Source organism: Adiantum capillus-veneris, chromosome 25 (genome assembly GCF_014529385.1).
Source record: "Adiantum capillus-veneris isolate H3 chromosome 25, ASM1452938v2, whole genome shotgun sequence".
Lineage (NCBI taxonomy): Eukaryota > Viridiplantae > Streptophyta > Polypodiopsida > Polypodiales > Pteridaceae > Adiantum > Adiantum capillus-veneris.
The window spans coordinates 130,705,590-130,713,117 of record NC_140955.1 but is presented as its reverse complement, the minus strand read 5'-3'; positions in this window follow the sequence as shown (position 1 = coordinate 130,713,117).

Here is a 7,528-nt window from a genome sequence, read left to right as displayed (position 1 = left end):
TATATTGCATACATTCCCCCATTCCCACGCACGCTTGCGTGCACATACAAATACACACATACACACTCTCGCATGCGCACCCACATATACATATATATACATACATACCCACTCATACACCAATACGTACACACACGCATATACGCACTACAAATACAAAAAAACGAAGGATTCCACGACTACGACGACAAAAAAAAAGAAGGAGGGCCCAAAGCATGCACCGCCAACAACAAAAAGAGGAAATGCGCCGAAGGCATGCCCTGGTCGACCCCGAAAAGAAGTATGCTCTACACCGACGCACTGGCAACACACCATTTGCCGGCAACACGCAACCACGATGCCAATTTCAGTAATTTATAGGTTATTTTCATCATTTCTTCAGTTTTCACCAAGCCATTGTAAAATTTCCACTTTGTAAATTTCCTCTCTTTAAGTGATGGTCACAAAGGCCCGCCGCCTATAGATTCTCATCTTTTAATAACCTCCCAAAACAAAGCAAGGGTCAACCACACCGGGCCCACCACTTGCTTTGTCTCCCCGATTAAGCTTACGCTCATCACACTGGGGTTATCATAATCCAAGCAGCCAACACCTATAAATTGGCACTGAGAGGTCACTATCGGCCGAGGGGGGCCCGGGGGGGCAGTTCATGAGAAGTCAGCACTTGGTAGAGTCTAGTGGGAAGAGTTGACACTATCACCATCATGGGGGAGGGGGTTTATGTGTTGGTTTGCCTTGGGAATTGCACCATGCGAGGGGGGCCACATCCATCTCTCGACTCCAATGGTTGATGCACACACATATGCACGCTCTTGATAGCAAGCTTCACAATCATTGAGTCATTTTAGAGAGCGCACCACAAGTAGGTTGCACCATCTTTTCTCCCTACCTCTCTATCACCACAGCGTGCCATTTGTAAATACTGTAGAAATAATTCTCCCTCACACCCCCGAGGGTTTTCATCACTTGCAAATCTCTCTCTCTCTCTCTCTCTCTTGTTGGGATTAAAGCCCAAGTGGCCTCTTATGCGGATATGGCCGGCCGCCCGCCTAACTCACTTACCTCTAACTCTTTGTATATACTAACATATTCTTTGTGAATACTAGGGATTTGGGAGATAACCCTTCTAACAGATCTCTGCGTACTGTACTGTGTAAGCTCACTGTGTGTGTGAGAGAGAGAGAGAGTCGACCCACGCTCCGCTCCGCGACTTCAATTGGTATCAGAGCCTTGGTTCAGTGCGGATTTGCGCAATCGCGCGCGCGCGCACTTTTCCGGCAGATTCTGGATCCGGAGTTCGAAAATTCACACTCGGCGTTCCGGGAGCGTTTCCATCAGGCGACCTGAGGTTTTACCCCCCTTTCGAAGCCGTTTATGCCCTCAGAATTTCGTTCTGAGCACTACAGCAGAAGATAGATTTCAGCCACAAAGAAATCCGTCTTGTGTAGATTGGCAAGCAGGAGGTGGTCGACATCAATATCGACATCGACATACATCACTTATTCGTCTTCAGAGCATCATCTATAGACCAGGTACACATATATATCATCAGATATATATATTGCAGTCTGCATTGCTACTTCTTGTGCTTGCCAGGTTCCAGGGGAGGTGTGGCCATACGACGGCTTGACACCACTGGCATGTATTGCAGATTGATGTACTGTGATTGTGGGTCTGCTAGTTGTGAGTCACGCTAGCAGACAGACCGCCGCAGCGGTCATAGGACAGTGATTGGTCTATTATAGGATGTATGCTAGTTCTGGGCAGTTTGCTGAGCCATCTGAGAGGGTCGTGTGTGAGGTTTTTTGAAGCCAAGCACTGGGGGCTGGGTTACCCAGTGTGAGGTGGATTAGGTTGCTGGAGTTCCCCTCTACACGCATCTTCTTCGGCGACTTTTATCCCTTAGGATGTATGACTTTGTGTAGACACTGGATTGCATCTTATGCGTCAGGCCGTTGAGGCATTGTTCAGAGTTCAGTCTTGAGACAGATACAGGTTCTGTCATCGCCCAGAGAGGAGACAGTGTATGCTTACAGGATTTGTCACTGGTCAGCTATTTATGATTGTTTCTTGAGCTATCTTTTGGTTCCCAGAGCTCAGTTTACAGGGGAGACTCTGTCAAAAATTTTCAAAAATACTGACAGTTCCTGAGGAGAGGTGTTCAGCTTGTTGATTACAGCTTGTTTACTGTGTACAGAGGCCAGTTTACAGGGGAAACTCTGCCGGATTTTTCTCAGGAGTAAAAAGTTTGGCAGATATGGCATCTTCTCACAGTGAGACTCTTTACAACATAAAGAAGCTGGATGGCACAAACTTTCCATTCTGGAAGAAGCAGATTTGGCAAGTTTTGGTGCAGAAAAAACAAGTGAAGCCACTGAAGCTCAAAGGGGAGAGACCAGAATTTATGGCTGAAGATGAGTGGGAAGAGCTTGACGAGTTAGCTTGTTCCACAATCATGCTGACACTGGCAGAAAATGTTTACTTCAACGTAGCAGAAGAGACTACAGCGTATGGCGTATGGCAAAAGCTATGTGGTATGTACGAGAAACAAAGTGCTGCTTCTCAGATTTACTGGCTCAAGAAATTGGTGGATTTGAAGATGAAGGAAGGGACAGCCATGTCAAATCATCTGAATGAATTTCACACAATTTTCAGCCAGTTAACAGCACAGGAGATAGTCTTTCCAGATTCAGTGAAGGCTATGTTTCTCTTAATCACTTTGCCAGACAGTTGGGATACTTTTCGTACAGCGTTAAGTAATTCTGTCACGCCAGAAGGTCTTACAAGTGCCAATGTAGAAGGCAGCTTGCTCACAGAGGAAGTGAACAGGAAGAACATTGACAAAGGCAAAGGCAATAGTGCTTTGGTCGTTCGAGGGAGACAACAGTTTAAAGAGAAGAAGGGTAACAAGGCACAAAACCGAAGTAAGTCTCGTGATTCGAAGTCAAAGGATGACATAGAATGCTACCATTGTGGCAAGAAGGGTCACATGAAGCGAGACTGTACGAAGTGGAAACAAGAAAAAGGCAAAACAAAGAGTTCTGAGCAAGATGAAAAGAAGAGTTCAGTGAAGATTGAAGAGGTGAATGTCACAGGATCTGGTTCAGACAGTGATTCTGGTATAGGAGCTGGTGACATCTTCCTTACAAGCAATCTTGATTCTGTTTTCTTGACTGCAGAGGATGGACATGCTATGAGTGATTGGATTATCGACTCAGGGGCATCTTTACATGTTTCTCCGCACAAAGAGTGGTTTACATCATATGTGGCTACTAAAGACTATGTCAGACTTGGCAATGAGCAGGTTTGTGACATACTTGGAGTGGGAGATGTGCAGTTGAAGTTTCAGAATGGCTCTTCTTTATGGCTCAAGAATGTCAGACATGTTCCAGCAATCCGAAAGAGCTTGATTAGTACAGGGAAGTTGGATGATGCGGGTTATGTGACAGTTTTTGGGAGCAGCGCTTGGAAGATCTCCAAAGGTTCGATGACTGTAGCACATGGCAGCAAGTCAGGAACTCTGTACACTTTACATGTTTCAGAGGTTAAAAACCATGTAATTAATGTGATTGAGCAGCCAAGTGTGTCACTGTGGCATCGTAGGTTGGGACATATGTCAAAAAGAGGAATGGAAATACTTTCTCATTATGGTTATTTGCCTGGCTTTTCATTTCAAGATTTCGAGTTTTGTGAGCATTGTGTTTATGGTAAGCAAACACAGGAACCGCACAGATCAAAGAGGAATCGTAGGGACGAACGGTTAGCTCTTGTACACAGTGATCTATGCGGACCAATGCCTAGTTTGTCACTAGGGGGAGCAGCGTACTTTTGTACATTCATAGATGACTATTCTCGCAAAGTATGGGTTTACTTCTTGAAGCACAAGGATGAGGTGCTCAAGGTCTTTAAGACATTCTTGCAGCTGGTGGAGAATCAGAGTGGTCAGAAGCTGAAGTGCTTGAGAACTGACAATGGTGGAGAGTACGTTTCCAAAGCTTTTCAAGACTTTTGTGAAGCAAAAGGGATTAAGCGGGAACTTACTGCACCATATAATCCTTCACAGAATGGGGTTGCAGAACGTATGAATAGGACCATACAAGAGAAGGTCAGAAGCATGTTGTCAAATGCTGAGTTGCCTGATGGATTTTGGGCGGAAGCAGTGGCTACAGCAGTCCATTTGATCAACAGGTCTCCTAGTAGGCTTCTGGATAAGAGTGCAGTGGCCGAGATGCTATGGACAGGCAAGGCACCTTCGTATAAGCATCTCAGAGTCTTTGGTTGTGAAGCTTATAGCCATATTCCTAAGGAGTTCAGAAATAAGTTAGAACCAAAGAGCAAGAAGTGTATATTTCTTGGCTACGGAGAATCGGGCGAGATGGGTTACCGGCTTTGGGATCCTGAGTCCAGAAAGCTTATTCGTAGCAATGATGTGCATTTCAATGAAGCCAAGTTTCACGCTAAGCCAGAGAAGACAGAGGAGATCAGAAGAGTTGTCTTCAGGGAAGATGGACCTAGTGCTAGCACATCAAGACAGCATGGTCAGGCTCAGGAACAGCCTATAGTGGCTAGAGAGGCAGAATCAGTTGTGGTGAGACGTTCTGAGCGTGTCTCCAAACCACCTGATCGTTATGTGCCATCTCTAAATTATGTCATGCTCACAGATTGCGGAGAACCATCTTGTTACAAGGAAGCATTACAAGTGGTTGACTCGAAAAAATGGCAGTTGGCCATGCAGTCAGAGATGACAGCTCTGCATAAAAACCAGACATGGAAGTTGGTTAAATTACCACAGGGCAAAAAGGCTCTACCTTGTAAATGGGTTTACAGGTATAAGATCACCGCTCATGATAGTCAGCCAAAGTACAAAGCAAGGCTTGTTGCCAAGGGCTTTAAGCAAGAACAAGGCATTGACTTTGATGAAGTCTTCTCTCCAGTGGTCAAGATGACTACATTGAGATGCTTTCTTGCATTGGTTGCTATATTGGATTTGGTGTTGCACCAAATGGATGTCAAGACAGCGTTCTTGCATGGTGATTTAGATGTGGAAATTTACATGCAGCAGCCAGAAGGGTTTGTTGAGAAAGGCATGGAACATTTGGTATGCCAGTTGTTAAAGAGTCTTTATGGCTTAAAACAATCACCGAGGGCATGGTACCATAAGTTCCACCAGTTTATGCTTTCTCAAGGCTACAAACGTAGTGAGTTCGATCACTGTCTATATACAAAGAAGGCTAAGGATGGCAGTTGGCTGATCCTTATTTTGTATGTGGATGACATGTTGATTGCTGGCAAACACTTGGAAGAAATTTCAGCTTTGAAGTCAAAGATGGCAAAATCGTTTGACATGAAAGACATGGGTGAGGCAAGTCATATACTTGGTATGCGCATTGAGAGAGACAGATCAAAGAAGTTGATTTGGTTATCTCAAACAGAGTATATTGACAAGGTTTTGCAACGTTTCAATATGGAGAAGGGAAAGGCATTGAGTGTTCCATTGCCACCATATGTGAAACTTAGCAAACAAGATTGTCCTGTGTCTGAGGAAGAAAAGGCTGAAATGGATAAGATTCCATATGCGTCTGCAGTGGGTAGTTTGATGTATGCAATGATTGCTACACGTCCGGATATTGCATTTGCAGTGGGAGTGGTTAGCAGATATATGTCAAATCCCGGCAAGAAACATTGGGAGGCAGTGAAAGGTATCATGAGATACTTAAAACATACAAAGAGTATGCGCATATGCTATGGTAGTCAGGATTTGAGTGTCAGAGGATACACTGACTCAGATTATGCAGGAGACTTGGATAAGAGGAGATCTACATCAGGCTATGTCTTTACATTGGCTGGAGGTGCCATATCATGGCGATCTCGATTACAAGATTGTGTTACGCAGTCTACTACAGAAGCTGAGTATGTTGCAGCAAATGAGGCATGCAAAGAAGCTATTTGGCTTGGTAGATTGGTTGCAGACTTGGGAATCAATGCAGATATGCCAGAGTTATATTGTGATAGTCAAAGTGCTATACAATTGGCAAAGAATCCAGTGTTCCATTCGAAGACTAAGCATATTGATGTGAAGTATCACTTCATTAGGGAAGTACTTGAAGACAAGCAGATACAACTGCTGAAGATCCACACCAAGGACAATCCTGCTGATCTACTCACAAAGGGACTTCCAGGAGAGGGCTTTGTGCATTGTCGTGAGTTATTGGGCATTGGATAGATGGCAGCCATGTAAATCTTTGTACATTTATGTTCATAGATTTACAGTTACTTAAAGTGCCACATTGGACTTTAAGTGGGAGGTTGTTGGGATTAAAGCCCAAGTGGCCTCTTATGCGGATATGGCCGCCCGCCCGCCTAACTCACTTACCTCTAACTCTTTGTATATACTAACATATTCTTTGTGAATACTAGGGATTTGGGAGATAACCCTTCTAACAGATCTCTGCGTACTGTACTATGTAAGCTCACTGTGTGTGTGAGAGAGAGAGAGAGTCGACCCACGCTCCGCTCCGCGACTTCATCTCTCTCTCTCTCTCTCTCTCTCTCTCTCTCTCTCTCTCTCTCTCTCTCTCTCTCTCTCTCTCTCTCTCCATGTGTAAGTTTGCGGTGTTCATATCATCATGGTTTGCGTCCTAGCCGCTCAAAGCTAGGTGGTACCCCCCTGTTCGGTGTACCATGGCAGGTTCGAGGCACGCCATTCGGTCCCCTGCGTTTTAGAGGCCGTCGGGGTTCGGGGTTCGCTTTGCTCCCGTCATTTGGTGCCCCCACGTAGGAGGGATTTCTAAGGCCCTTCAATTTACAATGCTGAAAGTGACGCCCACTATCAATCATGAACGAATGGCTGAAGGAATTTTCTAACTGGAGGACGAAAGAAGAGGAGACGAAGGAGGCACTAGCCACCTTCATTGAAGTATTGCTACCAGGTTGCAGTGTCGTCAGTATTCAAGAGGTAAATTCTCCATCTCATGTTGCTTGTTCTAACCACAAATTGAGAGTATCAGGTAGGAGGTCGGTGAAGTGCCATCACTGTTGTCAACCAAGACACACTGTCAATGAGTGCCAGCAACGAAGGCAGCGGAAGGGCTGAAACCGTCTACATCGACATTCATCGCGAAGAATTCATTCACATCAAGGAAGGGAAGAAAACGGTGAGGCCTCTTTTCCATAAAGAAACTGCAGTCAAAGTTATAACTCCAAAGTGGCCTAAAGGGGCTGGTCGAGCCAAAGGTAAGGAGAAGTTAAGCTAGTCTGGAAACACATGACCCCAAAGGGAGAAGCATGTGGCCAAGCAAGTGCTTCAAGCTCAGAAAGCCGGGTAGTACCCAGCCATCCGAAGCTAAGCGGTGGAAGGTTTCCTAGCGATTTTCACGACGCATGCGAGTGCTACCAATTCACTTCGACAATCCTGAAGAAGAAGTAGTAAGAAGATTCCCATGTCCTAGGGAAGAGTGGTTCGGCTACTGCTCTCGCCGTTTTGGAAAGCGAGTGGAGGATCTTCCTCCTCTCCTTGTACAACTTATCC